This window comes from Taudactylus pleione, unplaced genomic scaffold (assembly GCF_031769625.1).
Source record: "Taudactylus pleione unplaced genomic scaffold, aTauple2 ptg000612l, whole genome shotgun sequence".
NCBI lineage: Eukaryota > Metazoa > Chordata > Amphibia > Anura > Myobatrachidae > Taudactylus > Taudactylus pleione.
Window position 1 is genome coordinate 1,646,184 of NW_028285014.1, and position 12,836 is coordinate 1,659,019.

The 12,836-nt window shown below is 33.8% G+C and overlaps 4 non-coding genes across 4 annotated transcripts; all 4 read left to right on the forward strand.

Moving 5' to 3' along the window:
• Nucleotides 1-3,078: 3,078 nt before the first annotated feature.
• On the forward strand, nucleotides 3,079-3,187 carry TRNAL-CAA (transfer RNA leucine (anticodon CAA)). The gene is made up of 2 exons: nucleotides 3,079-3,116; nucleotides 3,142-3,187. It is a non-coding gene; the product is annotated as a tRNA-Leu (tRNA).
• A 2,197-nt stretch (nucleotides 3,188-5,384) lies between these two features.
• TRNAL-CAA (transfer RNA leucine (anticodon CAA)) lies at nucleotides 5,385-5,493 on the forward strand. Its single transcript has 2 exons — nucleotides 5,385-5,422; nucleotides 5,448-5,493. It is a non-coding gene; the product is annotated as a tRNA-Leu (tRNA).
• A 1,044-nt stretch (nucleotides 5,494-6,537) lies between these two features.
• Nucleotides 6,538-6,646, forward strand: TRNAL-CAA (transfer RNA leucine (anticodon CAA)). Its single transcript has 2 exons — nucleotides 6,538-6,575; nucleotides 6,601-6,646. It is a non-coding gene; the product is annotated as a tRNA-Leu (tRNA).
• A 3,350-nt stretch (nucleotides 6,647-9,996) lies between these two features.
• TRNAL-CAA (transfer RNA leucine (anticodon CAA)) lies at nucleotides 9,997-10,105 on the forward strand. The gene is made up of 2 exons: nucleotides 9,997-10,034; nucleotides 10,060-10,105. It is a non-coding gene; the product is annotated as a tRNA-Leu (tRNA).
• The last annotated feature ends 2,731 nt before the right edge of the window (nucleotides 10,106-12,836 follow it).

Here is a 12,836-nt window from a genome sequence, read left to right on the forward strand (position 1 = left end):
AGACACTATGATTAGTTTTAAAATTCTAAAGTTCAGTTCATGTAGAAATTGGTGGTTGAAATAATGTTTTACATAGAAACAGAATTTGATGGCAGATAAGAACCACTTGGCCCACGTAGTCTGCTCCTTTTCATGTATCCTTTAGGCAACTTCAACTCTATTTGCTCCTTACATTTCTTTTAAGGATATTATTATGCCTATCCCAAGCGTATTTAAATTGTTTCACCGTTTAGCTTCAACAACATCGGATGGGAGGCTTTTCTATTTATCAACTACCCTTTCTGTGAAGTATTTTTTCATCAAATTTCCTCTAAGTCTACCTCCCTCCAGTTTCAGTGCATGTCTTCGTGTTCTTGTACATCTCTTCCTTTGAAGAATAAGTATTGTTTGCACAACATTCTTTTAGTATTCAGTAATCTAAACATAAAACACAAGAATAATTGGCATCGAAAGTATTTTAGGGCTCTTAGACTTTACATATAACGTGATATACAATTTACTTCTAAGACAAACTAATCTGTTCTGCTAGGATGAAGACCTTAGTAAAGGGTGGCAACAGTAATTTTGAAGGATAACACTTTAGCTTGAGCCATTTTTCCTAAATAATGTTATTTAAGAAACAGCTTTTAGAGGAAATGCATTAATCTAAGATCTTGATTTAATGACCCCTTTTTCAACAAGGCCAAATTATTTGTCAAAATCACAATCAAAAATATAAATAGTAAAATGATAAACCCTAACAGGAAGCAGGTTTGGACATACTGATGTGCATGTCAGGATGGCCGAGCAGTCTAAGGCGCCAGACTCAAGATTCTACTCTTCCAGTTAATGGGAATTCTGGTCTCTGTAAAGAGGCGTGGGTTCAAATTCCACTTCTGACAATATTTTCTTGCTCTTTGGTTATGTTTTACACTCAAAATGACCGACATTGAGAAGTATGCTCAGGACATCCACAGTCTTTCAATCTTTCCTCTCCCAGACATTGATATCTTGATCCCATTTATTTCTAAGCAATATGAAGTACAATGATTGAATGAATTAAAGGGCATAGAAACTGTTAAAGACCTAAGAATTGATCGATTTTCCCATCTACATTCCAATCAAGATCAAATTACATTAGACTTAAATTAATTAAATTATTCTTAAATGATAAAGACACTATGATTAGTTTTAAAATTCTAAAGTTCAGTTCATGTAGAAATTGACTGTTGAAATAATGTTTTACATAGAAACAGAATTTGATGGCAGATAAGAACCACTTGGCCCACGTAGTCTGCTCCTTTTCATGTATCCTTTTGGCAACTTCAATCCTATTTGCTCCTTACATTTCTCTTAAGGATATTCTTATGCCTATCCTAAGCGTGTTTAAATTGTTTCACCATTTAGCTTCAGCAACATCGGATGGGAAGCTTTTCTATTTATCAACTACCCTTTCTGTGAAGTAATTTTTCTTCAAATTTCCTCTAAGTCTACCTCCCTCCAGTTTCAGTGCATGTCCTCGTGTTCTTGTACATCTCTTCCTTTGAAGAATAAGTATTGTTTGCACAACATTCTTTTAGTATTCAGTAATCTAAACATAAAACACAAGAATAATTGGCATCGAAAGTATTTTAAGGCTCTTAGACTTTACATATAACGTGATATACAATTTACTTCTAAGACAAACTAATCTGTTCTGCTAGGATGAAGACCTTAGTAAAGGGTGACAACAGTAATTTTGAAGGATAACACTTTAGCTTGAGCCATTTTTCCTAAATAATGTTATTTAAGAAACAGCTTTTAGAGGAAATGCATTAATCTAAGATCTTGAATTAATGACCCCTTTTTCAACAAGGCCAAATTATTTGTCAAAATCACAATCAAAAATATAAATAGTAAAATGATAAACCCTAACAGGAAGCAGATTTGGACATACTGATGTGCTTGTCAGGATGGCCGAGCGGTCTAAGACACCAGACTCAAGATTCTACTCTTCCAGTTAATGGGAATTCTGGTCTCTGTAAAGAGGCGTAGGTTCAAATCCCACTTCCGACAATATATTTTTGCTCTTTGGTTATGTTTTACACTCAAAATGACTGACATTGAGAAGTATGCTCAGGACATCCACAGTCTTTCAATCTTTCCTCTCCCAGACATTGATATCTTGATCCCATTTATTTCTAAGCAATATGAAGCACAATGATTGAATGAATTAAAGGGCATAGAAACTTTTAAAGACCTAAGAATTGATCGATTTTCCCATCTACATTCCAATCAAGATCAAACTACATTAGAATTAAATTAATTAAATTATTCTTAAATGATAAAGACACTATGATTAGTTTTAAAATTCTAAAGTTCAGTTCATGTAGAAATTGGTGGTTGAAATAATGTTTTACATAGAAACAGAATTTGATGGCAGATAAGAACCACTTGGCCCACGTAGTCTGCTCCTTTTCATGTATCCTTTAGGCAACTTCAACTCTATTTGCTCCTTACATTTCTTTTAAGGATATTATTATGCCTATCCCAAGCGTATTTAAATTGTTTCACCGTTTAGCTTCAACAACATCGGATGGGAGGCTTTTCTATTTATCAACTACCCTTTCTGTGAAGTATTTTTTCATCAAATTTCCTCTAAGTCTACCTCCCTCCAGTTTCAGTGCATGTCCTCGTGTTCTTGTACATCTCTTCCTTTGAAGAATAAGTATTGTTTGCACAACATTCTTTTAGTATTCAGTAATCTAAACATAAAACACAAGAATAATTGGCATTGAAAGTATTTTAAGGCTCTTAGACTTTACATATAACGTGATATACAATTTACTTCTAAGACAAACTAATCTGTTCTGCTAGGATGAAGACCTTAGTAAAGGGTGGCAACAGTAATTTTGAAGGATAACACTTTAGCTTGAGCCATTTTTCCTAAATAATGTTATTTAAGAAACAGCTTTTAGAGGAAATGCATTAATCTAAGATCTTGATTTAATGACCCCTTTTTCAACAAGGCCAAATTATTTGTCAAAATCACAATCAAAAATATAAATAGTAAAATGATAAACCCTAACAGGAAGCAGGTTTGGACATACTGATGTGCATGTCAGGATGGCCGAGCGGTCTAAGGCACCAGACTCAAGATTCTACTCTTCCAGTTAATGGGAATTCTGGTCTCTGTAAAGAGGCGTGGGTTCAAATCCCACTTCTGACAATATTTTCTTGCTCTTTGGTTATGTTTTACACTCAAAATGACCGACATTGAGAAGTATGCTCAGGACATCCACAGTCTTTCAATCTTTCCTCTCCCAGACATTGATATCTTGATCCCATTTATTTCTAAGCAATATGAAGCACAATGATTGAATGAATTAAAGGGCATAGAAACTTTTAAAGACCTAAGAATTGATCGATTTTCCCATCTACATTCCAATCAAGATCAAACTACATTAGAATTAAATTAATTAAATTATTCTTAAATGATAAAGACACTATGATTAGTTTTAAAATTCTAAAGTTCAGTTCATGTAGAAATTGGTGGTTGAAATAATGTTTTACATAGAAACAGAATTTGATGGCAGATAAGAACCACTTGGCCCACGTAGTCTGCTCCTTTTCATGTATCCTTTAGGCAACTTCAACTCTATTTGCTCCTTACATTTCTTTTAAGGATATTATTATGCCTATCCCAAGCGTATTTAAATTGTTTCACCGTTTAGCTTCAACAACATCGGATGGGAGGCTTTTCTATTTATCAACTACCCTTTCTGTGAAGTATTTTTTCATCAAATTTCCTCTAAGTCTACCTCCCTCCAGTTTCAGTGCATGTCCTCGTGTTCTTGTACATCTCTTCCTTTGAAGAATAAGTATTGTTTGCACAACATTCTTTTAGTATTCAGTAATCTAAACATAAAACACAAGAATAATTGGCATCGAAAGTATTTTAAGGCTCTTAGACTTTACATATAACGTGATATACAATTTACTTCTAAGACAAACTAATCTGTTCTGCTAGGATGAAGACCTTAGTAAAGGGTGGCAACAGTAATTTTGAAGGATAACACTTTAGCTTGAGCCATTTTTCCTAAATAATGTTATTTAAGAAACAGCTTTTAGAGGAAATGCATTAATCTAAGATCTTGAATTAATGACCCCTTTTTCAACAAGGCCAAATTATTTGTCAAAATCACAATCAAAAATATAAATAGTAAAATGATAAACCCTAACAGGAAGCAGATTTGGACATACTGATGTGCTTGTCAGGATGGCCGAGCGGTCTAAGGCACCAGACTCAAGATTCTACTCTTCCAGTTAATGGGAATTCTGGTCTCTGTAAAGAGGCGTAGGTTCAAATCCCACTTCCGACAATATATTTTTGCTCTTTGGTTATGTTTTACACTCAAAATGACCGACATTGAGAAGTATGCTCAGGACATCCACAGTCTTTCAATCTTTCCTCTCCCAGACATTGATATCTTGATCCCATTTATTTCTAAGCAATATGAAGCACAATGATTGAATGAATTAAAGGGCATAGAAACTTTTAAAGACCTAAGAATTGATCGATTTTCCCATCTACATTCCAATCAAGATCAAACTACATTAGAATTAAATTAATTAAATTATTCTTAAATGATAAAGACACTATGATTAGTTTTAAAATTCTAAAGTTCAGTTCATGTAGAAATTGGTGGTTGAAATAATGTTTTACATAGAAACAGAATTTGATGGCAGATAAGAACCACTTGGCCCACGTAGTCTGCTCCTTTTCATGTATCCTTTAGGCAACTTCAACTCTATTTGCTCCTTACATTTCTTTTAAGGATATTATTATGCCTATCCCAAGCGTATTTAAATTGTTTCACCGTTTAGCTTCAACAACATCGGATGGGAGGCTTTTCTATTTATCAACTACCCTTTCTGTGAAGTATTTTTTCATCAAATTTCCTCTAAGTCTACCTCCCTCCAGTTTCAGTGCATGTCCTCGTGTTCTTGTACATCTCTTCCTTTGAAGAATAAGTATTGTTTGCACAACATTCTTTTAGTATTCAGTAATCTAAACATAAAACACAAGAATAATTGGCATTGAAAGTATTTTAAGGCTCTTAGACTTTACATATAACGTGATATACAATTTACTTCTAAGACAAACTAATCTGTTCTGCTAGGATGAAGACCTTAGTAAAGGGTGGCAACAGTAATTTTGAAGGATAACACTTTAGCTTGAGCCATTTTTCCTAAATAATGTTATTTAAGAAACAGCTTTTAGAGGAAATGCATTAATCTAAGATCTTGATTTAATGACCCCTTTTTCAACAAGGCCAAATTATTTGTCAAAATCACAATCAAAAATATAAATAGTAAAATGATAAACCCTAACAGGAAGCAGGTTTGGACATACTGATGTGCATGTCAGGATGGCCGAGCGGTCTAAGGCACCAGACTCAAGATTCTACTCTTCCAGTTAATGGGAATTCTGGTCTCTGTAAAGAGGCGTGGGTTCAAATCCCACTTCTGACAATATTTTCTTGCTCTTTGGTTATGTTTTACACTCAAAATGACCGACATTGAGAAGTATGCTCAGGACATCCACAGTCTTTCAATCTTTCCTCTCCCAGACATTGATATCTTGATCCCATTTATTTCTAAGCAATATGAAGCACAATGATTGAATGAATTAAAGGGCATAGAAACTTTTAAAGACCTAAGAATTGATCGATTTTCCCATCTACATTCCAATCAAGATCAAACTACATTAGAATTAAATTAATTAAATTATTCTTAAATGATAAAGACACTATGATTAGTTTTAAAATTCTAAAGTTCAGTTCATGTAGAAATTGGTGGTTGAAATAATGTTTTACATAGAAACAGAATTTGATGGCAGATAAGAACCACTTGGCCCACGTAGTCTGCTCCTTTTCATGTATCCTTTAGGCAACTTCAACTCTATTTGCTCCTTACATTTCTTTTAAGGATATTATTATGCCTATCCCAAGCGTATTTAAATTGTTTCACCGTTTAGCTTCAACAACATCGGATGGGAGGCTTTTCTATTTATCAACTACCCTTTCTGTGAAGTATTTTTTCATCAAATTTCCTCTAAGTCTACCTCCCTCCAGTTTCAGTGCATGTCCTCGTGTTCTTGTACATCTCTTCCTTTGAAGAATAAGTATTGTTTGCACAACATTCTTTTAGTATTCAGTAATCTAAACATAAAACACAAGAATAATTGGCATTGAAAGTATTTTAAGGCTCTTAGACTTTACATATAACGTGATATACAATTTACTTCTAAGACAAACTAATCTGTTCTGCTAGGATGAAGACCTTAGTAAAGGGTGGCAACAGTAATTTTGAAGGATAACACTTTAGCTTGAGCCATTTTTCCTAAATAATGTTATTTAAGAAACAGCTTTTAGAGGAAATGCATTAATCTAAGATCTTGATTTAATGACCCCTTTTTCAACAAGGCCAAATTATTTGTCAAAATCACAATCAAAAATATAAATAGTAAAATGATAAACCCTAACAGGAAGCAGGTTTGGACATACTGATGTGCATGTCAGGATGGCCGAGCGGTCTAAGGCACCAGACTCAAGATTCTACTCTTCCAGTTAATGGGAATTCTGGTCTCTGTAAAGAGGCGTGGGTTCAAATCCCACTTCTGACAATATTTTCTTGCTCTTTGGTTATGTTTTACACTCAAAATGACCGACATTGAGAAGTATGCTCAGGACATCCACAGTCTTTCAATCTTTCCTCTCCCAGACATTGATATCTTGATCCCATTTATTTCTAAGCAATATGAAGTACAATGATTGAATGAATTAAAGGGCATAGAAACTGTTAAAGACCTAAGAATTGATCGATTTTCCCATCTACATTCCAATCAAGATCAAATTACATTAGACTTAAATTAATTAAATTATTCTTAAATGATAAAGACACTATGATTAGTTTTAAAATTCTAAAGTTCAGTTCATGTAGAAATTGACTGTTGAAATAATGTTTTACATAGAAACAGAATTTGATGGCAGATAAGAACCACTTGGCCCACGTAGTCTGCTCCTTTTCATGTATCCTTTTGGCAACTTCAATCCTATTTGCTCCTTACATTTCTCCTAAGGATATTCTTATGCCTATCCTAAGCGTGTTTAAATTGTTTCACCATTTAGCATCAACAACATCGGATGGGAAGCTTTTCTATTTATCAACTACCCTTTCTGTGAAGTAATTTTTCTTCAAATTTCCTCTAAGTCTACCTCCCTCCAGTTTCAGTGCATGTCCTCGTGTTCTTGTACATCTCTTCCTTTGAAGAATAAGTATTGTTTGCACAACATTCTTTTAGTATTCAGTAATCTAAACATAAAACACAAGAATAATTGGCATCGAAAGTATTTTAAGGCTCTTAGACTTTACATATAACGTGATATACAATTTACTTCTAAGACAAACTAATCTGTTCTGCTAGGATGAAGACCTTAGTAAAGGGTGGCAACAGTAATTTTGAAGGATAACACTTTAGCTTGAGCCATTTTTCCTAAATAATGTTATTTAAGAAACAGCTTTTAGAGGAAATGCATTAATCTAAGATCTTGATTTAATGACCCCTTTTTCAACAAGGCCAAATTATTTGTCAAAATCACAATCAAAAATATAAATAGTAAAATGATAAACCCTAACAGGAAGCAGATTTGGACATACTGAAGTGCTTGTCAGGATGGCCGAGCGGTCTAAGACACCAGACTCAAGATTCTACTCTTCCAGTTAATGGGAATTCTGGTCTCTGTAAAGAGGCGTAGGTTCAAATCCCACTTCCGACAATATATTTTTGCTCTTTGGTTATGTTTTACACTCAAAATGACTGACATTGAGAAGTATGCTCAGGACATCCACAGTCTTTCAATCTTTCCTCTCCCAGACATTGATATCTTGATCCCATTTATTTCTAAGCAATATGAAGCACAATGATTGAATGAATTAAAGGGCATAGAAACTTTTAAAGACCTAAGAATTGATCGATTTTCCCATCTACATTCCAATCAAGATTAAACTACATTAGACTTAAATTAATTAAATTATTCTTAAATGATAAAGACACTATGATTAGTTTTAAAATTCTAAAGTTCAGTTCATGTAGAAATTGACTGTTGAAATAATGTTTTACATAGAAACAGAATTTGATGGCAGATAAGAACCACTTGGCCCACGTAGTCTGCTCCTTTTCATGTATCCTTTTGGCAACTTCAATCCTATTTGCTCCTTACATTTCTCTTAAGGATATTCTTATGCCTATCCTAAGCGTGTTTAAATTGTTTCACCATTTAGCTTCAGCAACATCGGATGGGAAGCTTTTCTATTTATCAACTACCCTTTCTGTGAAGTAATTTTTCTTCAAATTTCCTCTAAGTCTACCTCCCTCCAGTTTCAGTGCATGTCCTCGTGTTCTTGTACATCTCTTCCTTTGAAGAATAAGTATTGTTTGCACAACATTCTTTTAGTATTCAGTAATCTAAACATAAAACACAAGAATAATTGGCATCGAAAGTATTTTAAGGCTCTTAGACTTTACATATAACGTGATATACAATTTACTTCTAAGACAAACTAATCTGTTCTGCTAGGATGAAGAACTTAGTAAAGGGTGACAACAGTAATTTTGAAGGATAACACTTTAGCTTGAGCCATTTTTCCTAAATAATGTTATTTAAGAAACAGCTTTTAGAGGAAATGCATTAATCTAAGATCTTGAATTAATGACCCCTTTTTCAACAAGGCCAAATTATTTGTCAAAATCACAATCAAAAATATAAATAGTAAAATGATAAACCCTAACAGGAAGCAGATTTGGACATACTGATGTGCTTGTCAGGATGGCCGAGCGGTCTAAGACACCAGACTCAAGATTCTACTCTTCCAGTTAATGGGAATTCTGGTCTCTGTAAAGAGGCGTAGGTTCAAATCCCACTTCCGACAATATATTTTTGCTCTTTGGTTATGTTTTACACTCAAAATGACTGACATTGAGAAGTATGCTCAGGACATCCACAGTCTTTCAATCTTTCCTCTCCCAGACATTGATATCTTGATCCCATTTATCTCTAAGCAATATGAAGCACAATGATTGAATGAATTAAAGGGCATAGAAACTTTTAAAGACCTAAGAATTGATCGATTTTCCCATCTACATTCCAATCAAGATCAAACTACATTAGAATTAAATTAATTAAATTATTCTTAAATGATAAAGACACTATGATTAGTTTTAAAATTCTAAAGTTCAGTTCATGTAGAAATTGGTGGTTGAAATAATGTTTTACATAGAAACAGAATTTGATGGCAGATAAGAACCACTTGGCCCACGTAGTCTGCTCCTTTTCATGTATCCTTTAGGCAACTTCAACTCTATTTGCTCCTTACATTTCTTTTAAGGATATTATTATGCCTATCCCAAGCGTATTTAAATTGTTTCACCGTTTAGCTTCAACAACATCGGATGGGAGGCTTTTCTATTTATCAACTACCCTTTCTGTGAAGTATTTTTTCATCAAATTTCCTCTAAGTCTACCTCCCTCCAGTTTCAGTGCATGTCCTCGTGTTCTTGTACATCTCTTCCTTTGAAGAATAAGTATTGTTTGCACAACATTCTTTTAGTATTCAGTAATCTAAACATAAAACACAAGAATAATTGGCATTGAAAGTATTTTAAGGCTCTTAGACTTTACATATAACGTGATATACAATTTACTTCTAAGACAAACTAATCTGTTCTGCTAGGATGAAGACCTTAGTAAAGGGTGGCAACAGTAATTTTGAAGGATAACACTTTAGCTTGAGCCATTTTTCCTAAATAATGTTATTTAAGAAACAGCTTTTAGAGGAAATGCATTAATCTAAGATCTTGATTTAATGACCCCTTTTTCAACAAGGCCAAATTATTTGTCAAAATCACAATCAAAAATATAAATAGTAAAATGATAAACCCTAACAGGAAGCAGGTTTGGACATACTGATGTGCATGTCAGGATGGCCGAGCGGTCTAAGGCACCAGACTCAAGATTCTACTCTTCCAGTTAATGGGAATTCTGGTCTCTGTAAAGAGGCGTGGGTTCAAATCCCACTTCTGACAATATTTTCTTGCTCTTTGGTTATGTTTTACACTCAAAATGACCGACATTGAGAAGTATGCTCAGGACATCCACAGTCTTTCAATCTTTCCTCTCCCAGACATTGATATCTTGATCCCATTTATTTCTAAGCAATATGAAGTACAATGATTGAATGAATTAAAGGGCATAGAAACTGTTAAAGACCTAAGAATTGATCGATTTTCCCATCTACATTCCAATCAAGATCAAATTACATTAGACTTAAATTAATTAAATTATTCTTAAATGATAAAGACACTATGATTAGTTTTAAAATTCTAAAGTTCAGTTCATGTAGAAATTGACTGTTGAAATAATGTTTTACATAGAAACAGAATTTGATGGCAGATAAGAACCACTTGGCCCACGTAGTCTGCTCCTTTTCATGTATCCTTTTGGCAACTTCAATCCTATTTGCTCCTTACATTTCTCCTAAGGATATTCTTATGCCTATCCTAAGCGTGTTTAAATTGTTTCACCATTTAGCATCAACAACATCGGATGGGAAGCTTTTCTATTTATCAACTACCCTTTCTGTGAAGTAATTTTTCTTCAAATTTCCTCTAAGTCTACCTCCCTCCAGTTTCAGTGCATGTCCTCGTGTTCTTGTACATCTCTTCCTTTGAAGAATAAGTATTGTTTGCACAACATTCTTTTAGTATTCAGTAATCTAAACATAAAACACAAGAATAATTGGCATCGAAAGTATTTTAAGGCTCTTAGACTTTACATATAACGTGATATACAATTTACTTCTAAGACAAACTAATCTGTTCTGCTAGGATGAAGACCTTAGTAAAGGGTGGCAACAGTAATTTTGAAGGATAACACTTTAGCTTGAGCCATTTTTCCTAAATAATGTTATTTAAGAAACAGCTTTTAGAGGAAATGCATTAATCTAAGATCTTGATTTAATGACCCCTTTTTCAACAAGGCCAAATTATTTGTCAAAATCACAATCAAAAATATAAATAGTAAAATGATAAACCCTAACAGGAAGCAGATTTGGACATACTGAAGTGCTTGTCAGGATGGCCGAGCGGTCTAAGACACCAGACTCAAGATTCTACTCTTCCAGTTAATGGGAATTCTGGTCTCTGTAAAGAGGCGTAGGTTCAAATCCCACTTCCGACAATATATTTTTGCTCTTTGGTTATGTTTTACACTCAAAATGACTGACATTGAGAAGTATGCTCAGGACATCCACAGTCTTTCAATCTTTCCTCTCCCAGACATTGATATCTTGATCCCATTTATTTCTAAGCAATATGAAGCACAATGATTGAATGAATTAAAGGGCATAGAAACTTTTAAAGACCTAAGAATTGATCGATTTTCCCATCTACATTCCAATCAAGATTAAACTACATTAGACTTAAATTAATTAAATTATTCTTAAATGATAAAGACACTATGATTAGTTTTAAAATTCTAAAGTTCAGTTCATGTAGAAATTGACTGTTGAAATAATGTTTTACATAGAAACAGAATTTGATGGCAGATAAGAACCACTTGGCCCACGTAGTCTGCTCCTTTTCATGTATCCTTTTGGCAACTTCAATCCTATTTGCTCCTTACATTTCTCTTAAGGATATTCTTATGCCTATCCTAAGCGTGTTTAAATTGTTTCACCATTTAGCTTCAGCAACATCGGATGGGAAGCTTTTCTATTTATCAACTACCCTTTCTGTGAAGTAATTTTTCTTCAAATTTCCTCTAAGTCTACCTCCCTCCAGTTTCAGTGCATGTCCTCGTGTTCTTGTACATCTCTTCCTTTGAAGAATAAGTATTGTTTGCACAACATTCTTTTAGTATTCAGTAATCTAAACATAAAACACAAGAATAATTGGCATCGAAAGTATTTTAAGGCTCTTAGACTTTACATATAACGTGATATACAATTTACTTCTAAGACAAACTAATCTGTTCTGCTAGGATGAAGAACTTAGTAAAGGGTGACAACAGTAATTTTGAAGGATAACACCTTAGCTTGAGCCATTTTTCCTAAATAATGTTATTTAAGAAACAGCTTTTAGAGGAAATGCATTAATCTAAGATCTTGAATTAATGACCCCTTTTTCAACAAGGCCAAATTATTTGTCAAAATCACAATCAAAAATATAAATAGTAAAATGATAAACCCTAACAGGAAGCAGATTTGGACATACTGATGTGCTTGTCAGGATGGCCGAGCGGTCTAAGACACCAGACTCAAGATTCTACTCTTCCAGTTAATGGGAATCCTGGTCTCTGTAAAGAGGCATAGGTTCAAATCCCACTTCTGACAATATATTTTTGCTCTTTGGTTATGTTTTACACTCAAAATGACTGACATTGAGAAGTATGCTCAGGACATCCACAGTCTTTCAATCTTTCCTCTCCCAGACATTGATATCTTGATCCCATTTATTTCTAAGCAATATGAAGCACAATGATTGAATGAATTAAAGGGCATAGAAACTTTTAAAGACCTAAGAATTGATCGATTTTCCCATCTACATTCCAATCAAGATCAAACTACATTAGAATTAAATTAATTAAATTATTCTTAAATGATAAAGACACTATGATTAGTTTTAAAATTCTAAAGTTCAGTTCATGTAGAAATTGGTGGTTGAAATAATGTTTTACATAGAAACAGAATTTGATGGCAGATAAGAACCACTTGGCCCACGTAGTCTGCTCCTTTTCATGTATCCTTTAGGCAACTTC